General features: G+C 46.6%; 1 protein-coding gene across 4 annotated transcripts in view; it reads left to right on the top strand.

The window, feature by feature from the left end:
- Positions 1 to 18,819, top strand: part of SH3TC2 (SH3 domain and tetratricopeptide repeats 2) — a 162,658-nt gene that overhangs the window by 112,951 nt on the left and 30,888 nt on the right. For 2 of the 4 annotated variants that reach the window (XR_009502419.1, XR_009502415.1), the window contains exons 19-22: positions 8,056 to 8,123; positions 8,917 to 9,549; positions 10,123 to 10,238; positions 13,098 to 13,215. The gene's annotated coding sequence lies outside the window, so the exon portion shown is untranslated. Of the gene's footprint in view, positions 1 to 8,055; positions 8,124 to 8,916; positions 9,550 to 10,122; positions 10,239 to 10,828; positions 11,044 to 13,097; positions 13,216 to 18,819 lie in introns of those variants that run through there. The other 2 variants (XR_009502417.1, XR_009502416.1) reach the window with 2 other exon arrangements.

Below are 18,819 nucleotides of genomic sequence, written 5' to 3'. Positions count from 1 at the left end.
ATTATTAGTAAGGTTGCTTTTTTATTCTTATTGTCATTATGTTTGAGGCCATTTGTGGGCCAATGTGTCTGTATGAGGTGGGCCTGAAATCCTGGGAGTAAGGGAGGGGGCTCACTGTGGTGATGACGTAGAAGTCAGGAGAGCAGGATGCTAGCCCAGTATTGTGATCTCAGGGACTCCCTTTCTCTCTCTGGGTTTATGCTTCCCCACCTGTCAAATGCATGTATTGACAGGGCCTTTCCCAGCTCAGACAGGGCACACTGTGAGATGCACCAAACACAAGGGCCTGCATTCTCTCCAAGACTCTGCACAGCTCAGGAGCAGTTACTGTCCCTGAGAGTCCTGATTCACTTTTCTTGAAAATCAGCCAAAGTTCCCTATGGGTTTCCAACCCATCAGCCACTAGCATGACCAGTGCCCAGTGCCTGGCACGAGGTACATGGTCAACACTTCTGAGTTGGATGAGTGAATGAACTCCATTGAGTGAGTGAGTGGCACCTGTGGCCCCTGAAGTTTGGGCCATTTGGTTTCTTGTAATATAAATATTTAGAATATGATCATTATTATGGTTTTTGGCAAGGGTTAATCACTTACTCATGGTCATGGCCTTGAACCGAACCAAACTGTGAGCCAGCACCAGAATAAACTGCATTCAACTGCCGGCCTCAGAGCCAAAGGGAAACTGACTTTCCATTGACCCATGAGCCAGGTCTGATTTTGCAAAAAAAATTTTACAAACAATCCAATATTGAGCAAACCCTGTCAAACCAGATGCTTCCTTGCATTTTCTTCTAAACCCCTAAACTGGAACAAAATTAGATACCAGAGAATCCTTGTTTATATTATTGCACAATATATTCAAATAATAATAATGTTAGCTAACAGTTGCAGGGCAATTTGTGCTAAGTGCGTTATCTCATTTAGTCCTCAAACAAACGTATAAAGTAGGTACTATTTTTATTCTTCTTTTACAAGTGAGGAGAGTTCGACAGCTAAGTAACTTTTGCCAAGGTCGCATGGCTATTAGAAGGCATGGTGGACACTTGAACCCAGGTCCACTGGATTCCTCAGCATCATGACAGTACATTTAATGAGCATATGTTATGAGGCGGTCCCAGGGCCGAGCATTTTGCACGCATGTGCTCCATTAATCCCTACAGTAGTGCTGTCTGCAGTGTACCAGTATTAGCTCGGTTTTAGAGATGAGGAAGCAGAGCTTTTGAGAGATTATGTAACCTGCCTGTAATCTGTGTGTGGTAGAGCCAAGCTATCCCTATACAATGGCAGAGTTCAGGAAACTCTGGGGGAGAGACTTTACTAAAGTCACACCATGAGTCAGTGGTTGGCCTGGGACAGGGTTTCATTGAAGACTTTCCATTCACGGCTGGGAGGGTGTTGTTGCAGTAACAGTGGGAGGGGACCTGCCATATGGCCGATCCACCATGTCCCTTGCCTTAATGACAGGAAAGAGAGCTCAGTGGATTAGATCATATGCTTTGGAGTCAAACAGACCTATGTTCAAATCATAGCTCCCAAACTATCTTGCTGGGTGACCTCGGGAAAGACCCTTTCTCTCTCTGAGCCTCTGTTTCCTCTTCTGCAAAATGGAACAATAACCAGGCCTGCCTTCTGGGGTTGCTAGAGGAATAAATGAGAGAAGGCACCTAGAGTATCTGGCACAATGACCGCCACACAGTTAACGTGGAGTAGCTGTTTTTATTGTCACTGAAATGATCCACAAGCTGAAAGAGGTTTGAGAACCGCTGTTCCACATGGAGAAGCCCTGAAATCTGCTTCACAATGATGACATTATGGTGGGAAGGAGGCCCAGAAGCTGAAGAGTGTCTGAGTCTATAAGAGATACACATGCGGTTGGGACACATGCACACATATGCACCTGCATACCTGCACATCTGGACACACATATCCTTGTGGCATATATGTGCACACACCTGTGTACGTGTGCATACACACACATCACACGTACACACAATCCCTCCCCTTCTTTACCTAGCTAACACCTACTCCTTTAGCTCTCAACCCAAAAGTCACAGCCTTGGGGCAGCTGCCCTGACCTCCCAGGTGAGGCCGGGCCGCTCAGGCTGTGCTCTCTGGGTACCACGCATTTTTCCTTTTCAGTTTGCGTCTTAATTGTCATTCAACAATTGTGTAATAAGTTGCTTAATTCTGGATTTCCTGCTAGAAGTTAGCTCTGCAGAGGGCAGGGACAAAGTCTGACTGTTCTCCACTGATGGAAGCTCCTAACACAGCCTGGCACGTGGTAGGCTTTTGACAGATACATGCCATTGATTGAACGGAACCACCAGAGTCCCTTTTGCATGCAGGCCGGGGAATAGCTGATTCATCGTGGGCCACCTTGTATGGATTTTTTGCCTTGGGTCTATGATGGTTTGTAGGCTCACCCAGAGAGATCCAAGCCTCAGAATGCTGTGGAAGCTGGTAAGAAAGAAAACTCAACTTTCAAATGCATTCCTAGTCAACAGGAAAACAAGTGTCAGTGGTGGATGGACTGTTAAGAAATCTGAAAGGCAGATGGCTCCTTGTTGCTTCTCTCTCTGTTTTCCCCTGGAAGGTGAGGGGACTCCAGCAGTTGCCACAAGTAATAACGTTGATGAATCACTGCTGGGGCTGGGACAGAACTGTTTTCTTTTTCTCAGGCCCGATGATAGCAGTAAGCAGGCCCCTTTATACATAAAGAGGGCAGAGGATGATGGACTGATGGAAATGAGAAATGCAGTGCTGGGAGGTTAGAGTAATTTATTTTCCTTTCTTTTTTGATTAAAGGAATAGTTCTGGGCACCTTCTAAGTGCCAGGCACTGTGCTAGCTGCTGGAGATACAGGAGAAAATGAGATGTATGTGGTTTTTGACCTCTGGGTACTCACGTCTGCTGGAGAGATGGACAAGGAAACAGGCAATCAAAATGCAGTGCGATCGGTGCTCTACTGGAGAAGTTCAGAAAAGGGGCTCCGGGGAGGATGGGGATGGCTTCTGAGAGGAAGATCTCTGAGCTAAGACCTAGAGAATCAGTACGGTTGGCTAGGCTAGGAGAAGGGGAAGGAGTGGTGTGAGTGGAGAGAAGTGTTTGTGGGCAGGCCCCAAAGGGAGAGAGGGCACAGTACACCAAGAGACAGGGCAGGAATTCAGTGTGGCAGTAGCCGGTGGGTCCTGGTGGGGGGGCCTGGGGGCAGGGTCCCATGGAATGCATAGTTTGTCCGTGTGGATTCTGAAGCCCCTGCCCCAGGGTGGTGGCAGATGGATCCTAGGACTGAGGTACTCATAGGCTGGGAGAGGACCGCTCTGGGGAGAAGTGGAGTCCATCAAAGGAGGCTGGAGCATCTGGGAGCAGTGAGCTCCGGCAGACCTGAGGATGCGGGATGTGGAAGAAGGAGCTTTGCCATTCACTGGCTACATGACCCTCCGTCCTCTGGGCCTGTTTCTCACCTGTCAAGTGGACAGGGAGGCCTAGGTGACCTTCAGGTACCTTCCAGAAGCTGCTACCTAAGCTCTCGTCAGGCTGGATGAGCTGCGTGCTGTCCCCCCTCCCATAGCCACTCTCTGCCTCACCTCCCATCCCCACAGCTCTTTCTATCCTTCGGTGTCCACCCTGGGCACCTGGACCTCGTTTCCTCTATCACTGCTCAGACGCTGTGTCATACCAGCAACTCATGTCACATCTCTGGGCCTCAGTTTCCACACTGATGGGGAAGTGATGGGGGTGATAATACCACCTATTTTTCCTCCTCATCTTGTGCCCTTCAGGCACAGGCCACCTGGCCTTCTCTCTCCAGCTCACAGAGCTATTTCTTGCCTAGAATTCTTTGCCTCTTCCTCCCCTCCTTCCCCTCCTCACTTTTCATGCTAAGTCTTCCTTCTCTTTCATATCCAAGCTTAAACTTGATACCTTCAGAGAAGCCTTCCTCATGGGGTTCCATCGCTTGCTGTATTCCATATTAACACTTGGTATACTTCCTTCTTAACACTCATCATAGTGGTACTTCCCTCAGTTGTGTGTGATTGCTGCATACCCCACTCCCCTTCTAAGATATAAGGAGGGGCAGGGGATATATCTGACACCTGTCCTGGGTGTATATTAGGCCCTGGGTGATGAGTTGTTGAGTGGATAAATGAATATCTTAATGGATTTAATACATTTCATACATATGTAAGTTATTAATTATACTCAAGCCAGGAGTACAAACTTATTTAAACTCAGTTTTTCAGAAATCACCAAGTGTAGTGACATGTTCTAGCCACTAGAGGGCGATGTGAAACCATAAAGCTGGGGTATGGGAGGGTTGGGTGGGCCCTCAGGGACCCCGGCCCCTTTATAAGTTGTTATAACATTCAGTCACTTTGTGTTCTATCCATACCCTGGACTCATTAAATAAAACTCAAAATGTGTATCGACCATTATGAGTCGGAAGGCATGCCAGAGCCTGTTTGGTCCAATCCTGGACACTAAGGCCTGAGGGACATTGAGGTCTCCCTGCCTTCACTGGTCCTATGGCACAGATTTGTTCCTGGCTGTGGGCAAACCCCTCTCTTTTGCAATATTCCTATTTTCTATTATGTAGGAGAGACCATTGTAACTCCTGTCTGTCCAACCATCCAATAAATATTTACTGACTTTCCACTATGTGCTGGGCACTGTGTTAGGTGCTAGAAATTCTGATGTACAAAACAGGTCCCTGTCTCATGGAATCAATCCACTGTCAAGCTGGGAAGAGCAACACTGAGAAATCATATATTGTTACAAACTGTGATTAGTGTGAAGGAGAAAGTCGGAGCCTGTTAGGGACACCCGATTGTTTCTTGAGCTCAGTCTTGGAGGAAGGGCCATTTAGCAGAAACCCAGAGGTTGAGTGGCCACCGGCAGAGGGATCAGAAGACCAGGCTTTTGCCCACAGGCCCATCCAGGCTGCCAGGTGCTATTGGGCAAGTCCTTTCCCCTCTCTGTCTTCTGTTCTCCCACCTGTATAATTACAGAAGCGTTTCAAGCCTAAGCTTTTTTTTTTTTTTTTTTAAAGAAATTCACGTTCTTTAATTAATTAATTAATTAATTTATGACTGTGTTGAGTCTTCGTTTCTGTGCGAGGGCTTTCTCTAGTTGCGGCAAGTGGGGACCACTCTTCATCGCGGTGCACGGGCCTCTCACCATCGCGGCCTCTCTTGTTGCGGAGCACAGGCTCCAGACGCGCAGGCTCAGTAATTGTGGCTCACGGGCCCAGTTGCTCCGTGGCATGTGGGATCTTCCCAGACCAGGGCTCGAACCCGTGTCCCCTGCATTGGCAGGCAGATTCTCAACCACTGCGCCACCAGGGAAGCCCCAAGCCTAAGCTTTTGATTAGGAGGGGCTTGTACCTTAGATATTTGGGGTGCTCGTGTGCACGGTTCTCAGTCCAGGAGCCTGGGGTCCAACTCTTGGGTGAAAAGGGACGTCTGCATGGTGGCCTCCCATTGAGCAGTGGGCCAGGGGCTGAACAGCCAAGCTCTACAAGCTCTGGGGAAGCTTTGTTCAGGCATAGGAAGACTGCTGCCTTAAGAGCTAGCACAGGGGCTCCCACCGTGGCTCAGACTGCCTGCTTCAATCACCCGAGGAGCTGGCTACATATCCAGATTCTTTGGCCTCGCCCCCAGAGATGGTGATAAGGCAGGTGTAGAGGAAGGCCCCAGAATCTGCATGTTAATGAACTCTCCAGGTGATTCTGTCTGGGAATCGTTACCCTGGATCTTTCTGTAGAAAGGATTTATGACAGACACTCAGTCTTCCAATTGGCTTTGATTTATGTTCTATTATGTGTATTCCAGAAAAGTTGTGGCTAAACTGAATTTTTGTTGTTCAGATTATATCCTCAATACACGTAGGCATCTCACTTTAAAGAGTCAACCATCTGTGATGTGAATTTTCACTCCAATGGAGTCTTTCATGTGTGTTAATTTCTGTGAGGATCACACCTATTTATGCTTCACAGACTAATTAAAAACACGAAGAATTTAGCTTTGTAGAAGATTTGCAGTCTTAATTTCCAAAAGTTGGGGAGGTGGGGAAGATTTGTAGCAGGAGGCAAAAATAATTAAATTTCAAAGCCTAGAGTTAAGCTCCTCCAGGTTAAAGCACTTATTTATTGTGAAATTTATAATCACTGCCCACCTGCGACAGGTGGGCCCTGGCCCAGGGTCCTCTGAATACAGCTAAGAACCCGATGCCCTTGAATTCGCTATTGCTGAGGAGGCTACAGTCCCGTGGCTCCCACCTAGAACAACCATCTGTGGGATTAGGGAATGCTCTGATCCTCTCGCTCTGGGCTGAAGAAGGGCTCATGCAGAGATGTCTTGCATCATGCAAATGTCTTGATAAGGAATATTTTAATCAGAATCTTTATCTCTTTGACTTGTTGCTTCAGTTCCTGGCTTGTCCATCAGATTTCTGGAATTTGTGGGGCCGTTGCAGCAGGTGGCTAGGCTGGCCCTGAGCAGAGTTGAGGGCAGTGGTTCTCAGAGATGGGGCCACTCTCACGTGGCTGCCTCATCTGAGAGCTTGTGAGCATAGAGGATTAATAATGGAGATGGTGACCCAGTCAGTTTTGCCTGTCCCACGATGGCCAGAGATCTCTAAGGAAGAGATAGGTGATGAGGGCCAAGACAATGTAAATGAGCACAAAGGGGGCAGGTCTGTTTAGGCTGGTGGCTACTCTAGGTCACGCTGAATCAGCATCCCAGGATGTTGGATCAGAGACAGCAATCAATTGGATTTAGGGCCCAAAGACCTCCTATAATTTGCATTTATGCAGAGGGAGGAGATGGCATCTGGAGGGCCTGGGAAGACGAAATGAAAACAGCATGAATGGGAGTAGATTAATGGAAGCCAGGACCCATGGAAGGGAAGAAGGGAAAAGAGATTGTTTCAAATGCTAGAGAGAGGCACTGCTTTTAATCATAATTCTTCACACGGGTTTGTTGACCTCTACACTTCATGCATACTTCATGTGTACATGAATATTGTCCACTGTCTCTCCTTGGCTCCCCCACTAGTGCTGTAAGACAGGCTGGTCATTTCCATATTACCAATGAGGACACTGAGGCCTGGAGACAGATACTTAGTGGCCTGGCCAGAAGAAAGCCTGGGTCTTTGCACTCTTTGCCGAATGCCATTCTGTTAGTAGTTTCCCGAGTTGAGCCTTGATCAAATGATACAATGCAGGGAGCAATTTTGCAATAAGGATGAAGCTGACCCACTCCCTCAGATGCTCTGTCCTTGAGTTCCCACCATGGAACTCTGTTTAGAAGCCACCAGGTTCGCTGGTGCTTAGTGGCATAGGTCACCCAGAACCACTGGCTCTCCTTGGCGGGGGAGGGGCACTGGCGTCCCATTACACAATGAAGGCCGTGTACTTTAATCTGGTGATGCTCGAAGGAAGGATCAGAAAGGGAAAGATAGGAAGAGGGATGGCTCAGAAGTAAATTGACAGTTGCAAAAGAGATAAGACACATGCTGCAGTGTCTTATCGGGAATTCACATTCAGTTGGTCATGGGATGAGCAGCAGAGTCTGTGGAGGGGAGTAGGTGGTCAGCTTGGGGCCTGAAGGAGGGGTGACCATGGTGCCTAGTTCAAGAACCTTGCCACGGGGGATGAGAGCATAGGCCCTGGAGTCAGAAGACTCAAGTTCAATCCCTGCTCTGCCACTTTCTAGTTGTGTCCTTGGACCACACACATAATCTCTCTGACCCTTAATTTCTTCATTTGTAAAGTGGGAATAATAATGGTTGTGGAGATTAGATGAAATCATGCTTAAGAAGCACTTAACACAATAGTAACCGCTAAATAAAGGTCAGTTGTGGTCATAATAGTTGTAATGAATAATGTGAATGGAGTGAATTATGTTGAATAATGTAGATTATATTGAATAACGTAAACATGCTTCTATCTCCTCCAGTTGATAGACTCTTCCCTTGATTTCAACCCTTCTGGGCTACCTTCTTAAGTCTCTTCTGCCTTTCTCACCCGAATTATTTTTAACTTTTTATTTTCAGATTCCATTCACTGAAGAAAAAATTAACCTCATTCTGTGGATGAAGAAACTGAGTCTTGGAGACATAAGGTAACACTGTTAAGTAAGGTGACCAAGCTGTTACATGTAGCAGTGCGCACTACCAATACCCTCAGCCGTTGCCTCTTAGCAGGGAAGACGGACTTTCCTGTGAATGACAGAGAAGCACAATCAGTGCCTCGACAGGGGTGTGCAGAGGGAACTAGCCTAATGCAGGGGATCAGGAAGTCTTCCCTGGGAGTTAGCAGTGCTGCAAGGGATCAAGGTTCTTCACTGGCGGAGTGCCAGCACTGGAAGCCAGTGATTCCCAGAGGTAGTATGAGGAATGCTTTCAGGGATCTGGAATGTGAGAATTTAAAAAATTGTAATAATTATGTATTCACTATAAATTATTGATGCGAGGCTCTGTTTTTACACTTATGAAGTGATAGCGGATTTCCTTTTGAAATACGTAAATATGTGTAAAGAACAATACTAGGTAAACATTAGCTGTGGTGCACATATATGGCAAAAATCATGATCCCAATAGTCTAACATCTGAAGTTTGGGAAACTAATTTTGTACCACCTTGTTTTTTTTTAGAAGAGAAAAACTGAGACTCAGAGATACTAAACAACTTGCTTAATGTCACAGAGCGAGTTGGTGACTGAGCTTAGTCATAAGAAAATGTGCTTCATTTCCCCCAAATCCTAAAATAATAGGAAAAGTGATAGATCAAGTTTGAGATTCAGGAGACATTTGACAAACGATTCTCAGTTCTCCGGGCAGCCGATGCTCTGATTAGAATCTGGCGGATGCTTTTCCTATTGTTGTTGTTGTTTTTCAAATTAAATTCTTTTTCCAGTCTTTATCTCCTGGATCCTCTGCAGTGATGAGCGGGCCTTGGCTTTCGAAGGAGGATTTGTGATCGAATCAATTTGCTCTTCTGGCCCCTGAATCATTAGGTTAAGTTCTGACTCTCAGCTGACCTTACCTGGAGATGGGGAGGGACAGACCCGGGATTTCAGGCCTGGATGGGGCTGCAGCCAAGCTAGACCTCTACCTTGGGGTGTGGCCATGAGCTTAACCTCTTCCTCCCTGGGCTGCCTACCTCATGGGGCTGTTAGGAAGAGAACATGAGACCAAGTATTTGGAGCTGAAATGCCTGCCACTGAAGGAGCTGTTATGACCATTCGTGCCCTCCCTGTCAGCAGAAGCAATGAGGCACGTGAACAGGGACCATCAACCATGCTGGCCAGCTGACTCCAGAGCACGGGCTGACCCAGGGCTGACCCTGCTCTGACATGCTTGCATTTACTCAACAGTCAGACTGCTTTCTGAGAGGGAAAACCTGCCGCTCATAAAATAGTGTCACAAACAAGATTTCATGTTGATTTTTACAGTCACCCCCAGAGTAATCATTATCATGACTGTTTTGGTAAGGAGGACACTAAAGCCGGGACCTGTGAAACAGATCTGTCCCAGGGTGACCAGGCTGGTGAGTGGTGACCTTGGGACCAGCCCACGGAATTTCTGGCTGCCAGACAGGGGCTCTTTCCTCAGTACCTCCACTGCCACCACCCATTCTGCACTGAGCTGGGAGGGTGGCAAAGGCAGGACCTGACCTTCAGCGGACTTGCCCATTTGTTTCTGCAGTTGTCATGAAGTGTCACACGGTCCTCATTTTATGGATGGGAAACAGGCCTAGAGGGAGGAGAGAATGAGAAAAACTACCATTAATCTCTAATTGATTTCTAACCAAATTAGGAAAATCAGCTTTTCACATAAGTGGAGATGATTGTGACAGTTGTAGGCTGTATTCTTCATTAGGAGCTAGATTTCTAGAAGAATTTGGGCAGTTTGAATTCTTTTCCTCTAATATAGACCTTTCCAGCTTTTATCTGCTCATCCGATTATTGTCATTATTATATATATCTCTAGTAGTCAAGCTTCTCCAGAGAAATGGAAGCAGTAGGATGTGTGTGTAATATATATATGATGGGTATATATATGTATAGAGAGAATGTGTATATGTATAGATTGATTGATTGATTGATTGATTGATTTTAAGGAATTAGCTCATGTGATTGTGGAGGTTGCCAAGTCCAAAATCTGCAGGACAGTTCAGCAGGATGAAGACCCAGGGAAGAGTTGATGTTGCAGCTTGAATCCCAAGGCTGTCTGGAGGTAGAATTCTCTCTTCCTTGGGGGAGGACGGTCTTTTTCTGTTAAGATCTTCAAGTGATTAGATGAGGCCCACCACATTATGGGGCATAATTTGCTTTATTCAAAGTCAACTGATTAAAATGTTAATTTAATCTAAAAATTACCTTCACAGCAATATCCAGCTGTGTCTGGCCAAATATCTGGGCACTGTGGCTTAGCCAAGTTGACACATAAAATTAACCATCAGAGTATATAAACGTATAATATGTGGGATAACATAAGCTAATATTTACTAACCATTTATTATGAGCCAGGCAACATTATCTCATTGAATAATTCCTCCTAATGATTATAGTACAGTACCTTACACATAGATAGAAATAAATGGTGGTTTTAAAAATCAGAAGGCAGTTCAGAGTAGAGGTTAAGAAGGAGGGTTTTGGCACTGGGCAGACCTGAGTTCAAGTTCTAATTCTGCCAGCATCTAACTTGGGCAAATTACTTAATCTTTCCAAGTCTCTTTTTCCTCATCTGTAAAAGAGAATTAAAAATAGTACTTACTTGGGATCTCCCTGGTGGTGCAGTGGTTAAGAATCTGCCTGCCAATGCAGGCGACACGAGTTCGAGCCCTGGTCCAGGAAGATCCCACATGCCGCGGAGCAACTAAGCCTGTGCACCACAACTACTGAGCCCGTGTGCCACAACTACTGAAGCCCACGTGCCTAGAGTCCATGCTCCGCAACAAGAGAAGCCACCGCAATGAGAAGCCCGTGCACCGTAACAAAGAGTAGCCCCCGCTCGCCGCAACTAGAGAAAAGCCTGCCCGCAGCCAAAAATAAATAAATAAATAAATTTATTTAAAAAAAAATAGTACTTTATCAACATAGCAGGGACTTGATAAACAGTTATCGACAAAATGAAGGTTGAAATAACCTCCAGGGTTATTATGAAAATTAAAGGAGATAATTTATCTAAAGCTCTTCATGTAGTACCTGGCACATGGTGAGAACACAATGAATTTAGCTTCCTTATACTATGATTATTTTTCCTCTTGACTTCTGCATACACAGAGTCATGGCTGGCAGCTGTTGGGATCCACCTAACAGGACTCGTAAGTTGTGGGTCCAGGAAGGTCTTGCCGCTAAAGGCCAGGCCAGAACAGAACAGAAATCTCCCTCGCCTGACTCAGAGGCTGGTTTCTCTTACTTGGCATAGTCCTTGGGGCCGGTCAGTTCTCTGCTGCTCCCAGAACTCCTTTCTTGGAGCTCTGGCTGTGACTGGGTTTGGCAGGGAGTGTTCTCCAGGCGATGTGGTCTGGAGCCGGATGAGCTTCCCACATCTCTGCCAGCACACCCTGCTCCTTGTTTGTAGCCCGGCCATCAGCCCTGTCACACAAAGCTCGATTTATTGCCTCTCAGTGGAAAATAGCTGCCTTCTCCTCCTAACGGCTATGACCTCCCTGCAGACACTCACTCTATCGATTAGGCTAATCGTTCTCATTTATTCTAAGGCAAATTGCACTATTTGCACTTGGAGTATAAGGACATCAGGGATACCACAAACCAGCATTGTGTTAACTAATGCATTCATCATTCAATAAAATATTGTAGTGCACTGAAGACTGGAATCCCAGCTCTGATATTTACCAGCTGTGTGATCTTAGTAAAATTTCTTAATCTCTCTTATGTCTCAGTTTCTTCATCTGTAAAATGAGGACAATATGAATGCCTACTCAGAAAGGTTATTAGGACATTTAAATGAGTATGTAAGACATGTAAATACATGCCTGATACATAGTAAGTGCTCAACAAATAGTAGCTATTACTATTATTATTATTACTACTGCTACTTCTAACTCTACTTTGTGCCAACAACTCTACTGGGTGTCGTGGGAACAGCAGTGAACACAACACATTCTGTCCCTACCTTTGTGAAGTTTATATACTTGTGAGTAGGGGAGAAAAAGAATAAATAGGTCAAACAAACAAACCAACAAACCACCCCCCCCAACACACAGATGTGATTACAAATTGTGATAAGTGTCCTAAAGAAGACCAACAGGATGCTTTGACAGACACTGAGTGGGCTGGGGGAAACAACTTAGAGAGGCAGGTAATGGAAGGTGTCACTGAGCTGCTACTAGTTAGGCTGAACTCGAAGGATGAGAAGGAGAGGGAAGAAAGGAACCGTAGGAATAAGGAAGAGCATGTATGAAAGCCTCGAGGCAGAAAGAACTTGGCGTGTTCATGAAAAAGGGAAAGGTCAGCGTGGCCAGAGTAAAAAGAAGAGAAAAGAGCGGCAGCGAACGCTGACAGAGCACTCGCCCTATGACAGACGCTCCGGGGCACTTCACGTATGTTTAGCCATCTAGCCCCCCCCGTGCCCACCTGAGGAGGAGGAGGTGCTGTCACAGCCCGGATCAGGACCTGCCCATGACAATCCACACATCCTCCTTGGCTTCTGGTGCCTGCAGCGTTAAGCACAAACTCTTAGTTTGGCATTTCAGATGCTTCAAAACATAGCCCCAACATAACTTTCCAGTTTTATTTCCTTTTTTCATTTTGCTGTTCACCTTGCCCTTTCTCCTTACGTAAGTAAACACATTTTCCTTGCGAAAATTTAAAATGATACAGGTAAATTTCAAGTTCCTTTTACCACTGTCTCCCCTTCCCTATCTTTAGCTCAGGTGGCCTCCCCAGAGGTGATACTGCATGCAGTTTGCTGTGAGTCCTTTCAGACATTTCTAAAATCTATAGATTTATGGTTACCTCTAGCGAGTATATCAACATGTAGAAAATGTATAGAATAGTTCTGTGTTTTTAATAAATAGAACAATTTATTGAATTGGTCTCACTGGATGATTGACTCATGCCTCCACAGTCCATTGGTCAGAACCAGCAGGAGGCTCCACCCAGCTCAAGGCAGTGTGCGCAGAGGTGGTGGGACGGGCCGGGATTATCATCTTCCCTTTCGCCTGGAAAGAAGAGGACTGAAAAGGGTGAGTACTAGAGGGTTCTACCACAGACAGTGATGTTTAAAATGTCCTTTGAAAAATAAATTTCCTGAAGGAAAAAGTGAAGTCATTAAAAAAAAAAAATTAAAGAAGGGTATAGCAGTCTATAGGCATAGACTTACAGCAAAAATAGAGGAGGTGGTATGAGAGTGGACTTTGCAGCCTGGAAGGTGTGTCATCCTGTGCTCCTATGGAACTGTCAGATTTAGTGACAAAGGCTACAGGCATCATCCTGCAGAGCTCTTCAAGCCCACTGCTGCTGCCAGGTGCCCCCACCCAAGCTTTCCAGGATGTCCAGCCTGGAAAGATGCTGACCTCATGTCCCTTTCCCTCTCTGCTCAGAAACTTCAGTAACCCAACCCCCTCCCTGCAGTCCTCCTCCAGTTATCCAGCTTAAGACCCAGAGCCCCTCCCTAAAATGCCTGGAGACCTTGGCCCCAGGTAGTGGCCTCTTGCTAGTCACCAGCATCCCCCCAACACGTCCTGACTCCTTCCCACCTAAATCTCCTACGGCTCCTGAAAATACCATACGGGACCATGCTCTGAGGACGATTGTGGGTTGTTTTGGCAGGGTTCTGTTTCAAGAAGTTTGGGAATGCAGCTAGAATGTGGAACAGCTGCAAGGGGAGGGGAGGTGAGAGAGAGAAAGTGGAGGGTGGGAGGGTAGGGGGTGGGAAAGGTGGGGTCGTGGTGGTGGGAAAATCCCTGCTTCTCACTCTCAATTCTTCATATTTCTTCTCATTTTTCATATTTTAAAATAAGTGGTCACTTTGGACTGATGTCTGTCAAGCAGCACCAACGAGGCAGCTTTGCAGGGACTAAAGGTGTGAGGACCGAAGCACCGTTCTTAGCATACAGCACCCAGTAAATGTTATCCCTTAGCATGATTTATAATACAACATCACACTTGATCCTCATAAGACCCTTGTGAGCAGAGCGTATCAGGTACTCTCACAGCCGTTTTACAGACATGGAAACTGAAGCTGAGAGAGTTAAAATGACTAGAGTGAGGTTCTTTAGCAAATCTGTGATGGTAACTAGGGTCAGGAACAAGGTCTATGGACTTCCCATCCTATGCTCTTTAGGCTGATACCCTACCGCTCTGCTTACCTTCTAGTCAATGATCAAAGAAAGATGCTTGTCTGGTTTTTTTGTTTGTTTTTTCACATACATTAGAGGAAAAGACCCTTTAACCTTTTTAGAAAGTCCTGTGGGCCTCACACTCAAAATATTCGGCTGAATTCCTAATGAACATACTCTGAGGTTTTCACCGGCTTCTCCCTTGTGTAAACATGCTGTGGCTCACCACTAAGGCAATATTAGGCAGTCTGAAGCAGTAATTAAATTGAAGCTTCTGTCCATCAACCCCAGTGTGTATGGGTGGAGCCCTCCACTGAGTTATACAGTCATAATTCCTCTTGGTGGGATTGTATCTTTTTGGTGGAGTAACACGCATTTATTTGACCATTTATTTATATTCCACAACAGTTACTGATATTCTCTGAGTGCTGAGAAACTGATACATCAAGATATTTTGAGCTGTTGGATTGCGAGTGTTGGGGTATTTTAGAGGGCTTGGAAAATAGCATCCCTCTTCCCTGCCCAAGTTGAGAACTAACTGAGCATCAGGACAATGAAGATTAAGATGTCAGCATTATTACTGACTGAAGCTGGGTTGAGGGGCTGCTGCCTAGCTGTGGAGCCGAATGCGTGTTCTCATGTTTCTCACCAGTGCCTGGCAGGGCAGGGCCACCAAAGGCTTCCCAGCAGGTACAGAACTGGCCCCAAGCTTCCTGCATGGCCTCGAGCACAGGTCTACAGTGGTCTCCTTTCTGCTGGACCCCGTCCCAGGAGAAGTGAGGGTGCATCCAGAACCTCGAATCTCTTCTACACTGACCAGTCAGAGAAATCCCCTTTTCCTCCTGTGAGGGGCACTGTGGGAAGAAAGACGGCAGGAGTGTTTTCAAGATGAAGTTCTTTTACATGGAAATATGGGTGGTGAGGAAGATTTCCCTCTTAACGGTGAGAAAGGAGTGGAGGAATTTATTAGTTCCAGCCAGTTCTCTGGGAATTCTTCACAAGTTATAGACTAGGTAGCCTATATACATTGAAGAATGTTAGAATCTGGGTAAACTTGCATCTGGATTGTCTGTGTTTCAAAGGAAAAATGATTGAACTCTGCTGGTGATGGAACAGAGTCCAGTGTCTAGTTTGGCATCTCAGGCGAGAGCAGGCTGTGTTCACTGGAAGCAGACACGGGGATGGACTTTGGGGTGTTAGATGTTGATATAGGATCAACACCTGTGAAAAGAAAGGGGAGGACACAGGAGTGGGCAGAGGAAGGAGTCAAAGCAGGCCCGACAAAGCCTCAGATAACCAGGTGGGGAGCTTGGGAGTAAATGTTCACCTTCAGCATCACCCCACAGTGAGCCAAAATGCCCCGCCTCCCTCTGTTGCTGGCGGGGACTCAGGCCCGATGGCTCTCTGTAGCTGAGGCAGACCCTGTGGAGCTGACGGCTGGGCAGCAGGATCTGGGCAGCTTGTGTGCATGTCTGCCGCAAAGGCCTTTCATTTCCAGGTCCCTGACTGCGCCTGCTGTCTCATTCTTTGCTACTGCCTACCTTTCTCTTGACACTTAAGTGAAGCCCAATTGCTTTACTTCCTACAAGCCCTCATGCCTCTGGTTGTCGTCTAGATAGATCATCCTTTCTGCTCTCTCATTCTCGTGTCTGTGACTCAACTTGGGTATCATTTCCTCTAGGAAGATTTCCCCGACCCCCAGGCTGGGCTGAGTACCACTCCACCGGTACTCATAGCATTCTCCTAGCACTTACCAAATGATATTACATTTTCTGTGGACAGACTTATCTCTGCCAGGTCTACGTTTGTCTACAGATTGTCTCTTGTTCACCTTTGGACCTGGAGTTCCCAATAAGGTCCTGTTACACCGTAGATGTTCAACAGACATCTGTCCTCTTATTCCACACCCCGCCCCTTATGAGAGCCATGTCCTTGTCCAATGAACATTCGTTGAGCACTTTTGTGCAGCTATGACAGGGCATCACAGAGCAGTGGGCCGCCTTCATTACTGTAGCCATGACAGTGCCCGGAGTAGAATCTTTTACGCTATCGTTTTTCGGGAAATACTGTTTTTTTAATCGGAGCCTATCTTCTCTTGCCAAAATTGCTTCAACGCAGCATCTGGAAGCTGTGAAGGACTTGAGCAAGCATTGCCAGGCACAGGGACAAGGAAGGCATTGGAGAATCTTTGAAATAATTTCTTAGGGGAGGAAACCGCTAAGGTAAATTGCCCTTCTTGATTTGCTTTTATCTGTGCCAAAGAGGAATTACTCGGGGCTCTATGGAGATAAATGAATCCTAGATGATTAGATCTGTAAAGAGTTTCAGGGTGATGAGGTGGAGATGGGCATGGAGTTTGCACAGAGTGCACGCAATCACACATTCCCCAAGAAAGAGGAAGAATAAGGAAGCTGGAGAAAGTTTGACATTGTCTCTCCCCTCAAGTCCAGTTCTGTGGGGATGGAAACTAGTCTCACAAAATGCTCAAGAAGAGCCGGAGAGGCCACAAGATGCAAACCCGCTCACCCCGATTGGCATGGAAATCTGAAAACAAATGCTTTTTGGTCTGCTGGCTGAGCCACAAATCCTGCGCAGAGGCAAGATCTGACGGGCAGAAGCGTATCAGGGGCTTCAAACCAGCCAAACGGGAAAAGGAAAGGCCCCTTCAATTGTTTGAGGGAGAAGAGGAAGACCAAAGGCAATATCATCTTTCATCAGCCACTCCCTGTGGGGCAATGAGCTTTCCAAAGACTACAGCCTCCTCTTAGCAGGGCAAGAAAGAGCTGCCTCTTTCTTCACTAAAAAAGCCTGATTCTGACCAGATAGCAAATCTGTGAGAACTGGAACTACTTGGGGTCCAATCAAAGCCAGTCACTGGGTTGGCGATGATTATCTCTCTGCAGTGTGTGTGTGTGTGTGTGTGTGTGTGTGTCTGTGTGTGTGTGGAGGGGTTGGGGAGGACTATGAGATTTATGCTGCAGAGGTTAGCCAGGTTTGTAAGGAGTCATGGCTTCTGACCTGTGCACTGGGGACACAGATAGGATTATGAGCCAGTTCCTGCCCCCAAGGGACCAGAGGCCAGTAGGAGAGACAGACATGCAACATTAATGACGGCAGCAGTAACCGCTACGTTATTGAGGGCTTTCTGTGGACTGTTGTGATCTCATTTATTCCTCATAACGGCACCAAGAGACATTATTACTCACAGCAACTCTGCATTACACCCACGAGGAAACAGGCTCAAAGAGCTTAGTTACCTATTCAGTCACCACGGCAAATAGATGGTAGAAGAAAGACTCAAACCCAAGTCTTTGTGACTCATACTCTAAGCCACAGTTTCTCAACGGGGAGTGATTTTGGTCCCTCCCCGCCACTCCCCAGGGGACACTGGCAATGTCTTGGAGGCATTTTTGGTTGTCACAATGTGGGAGATGGCCATTAGCATCTAGTGGGTAGAGGCCACCAGAGCTGTCAGACATCCTGTGGTGCTCAGGTCAGCCCCACCCCACCCAAACAAGGACGTATTGGGCCCGGAATGTCGATGGTGCTGAGGTTGAGAACTGCTGCTGTAGGCCATCTCTGCCCACTTCATTAAAACAGGTCTCCACCAGCCCCCCATTATGTTTAGCTTAGTTCCTCAATGTTTCATTTATGGTGCTCATCACAGTGTATTATTTTTGTTTGTGGTTTTCTTTGTTATCTGTCTCCCTCACTCTAAGCTGCCTGAGGGCAAAGACTGCCTTCCTCCTTCAATCCTGTATCTCCAACACCTGGCACACTGCCTGGGACATAGTCGGTGCTCTGTGACTATTTGTTGAATGAGTAAATGAGCAAATAAACAGAGAAATTAAACACTCTGTACAAAGTCACAAGAACAAACTGGCAAACATAGTGTTGAATCCTAGGTCTGTCTGATTCCAAATGTGCTCCTGACCCACATGCACAGGACTAAGACAATTTAGTGTCATGGGACAGAGGATTGTCCTCTAGGAGCTCCAAGTCCCGCAGAGGAGAGAGAAAGTCAGTGCGTGTCAGGGTCTGATGCCAAATTCAAACTGGGAGCGAAATGAGGGAAGGAAGGAGATGGGAAGAGGCTCAGGGCTCAGCCAAGGACCCTGGCACTTACAAGTGGAGAGAGGACTTAGTGGAGAGTTTCCCAGATATTAAAAAAAAACGGCTTAGAATGACCAGAATCAATCTTTCTCCCCTTTTAGCAAAGATGGGCAATACATTTATCTTCTCCCAGTCCTCAGGGACTCTGGGCCTCTTTTAGTTCCCCCAAAATAATGGCTGGTGGCATCACAGAGGCATGTTCAAGTCTTAGAAGCGCCCTAAAGTCAAGTTCCAGGCCGGCTCCATCAGGCGAATGAGGCCCCGCAGCAGTTGTCTCCTGCCCCGGGCTTGTGTCTCCTCTGCAGCCCGCCAGCCTGCCAGCGACAGCCTTTCAGGAGCCAGTGGGAGAGCAAACTCCCATGACTCATGTCTGGGGAAGCTGTCAGGGTGAGGGGA

The sequence above is a fragment of the Balaenoptera ricei genome, chromosome 3, assembly GCF_028023285.1.
Source record: "Balaenoptera ricei isolate mBalRic1 chromosome 3, mBalRic1.hap2, whole genome shotgun sequence".
Taxonomy (NCBI): Eukaryota; Metazoa; Chordata; class Mammalia; order Artiodactyla; family Balaenopteridae; genus Balaenoptera; species Balaenoptera ricei.
Note: the sequence above shows the minus strand (reverse complement) of the source record. Positions and strands in the feature narration are given on the sequence as shown.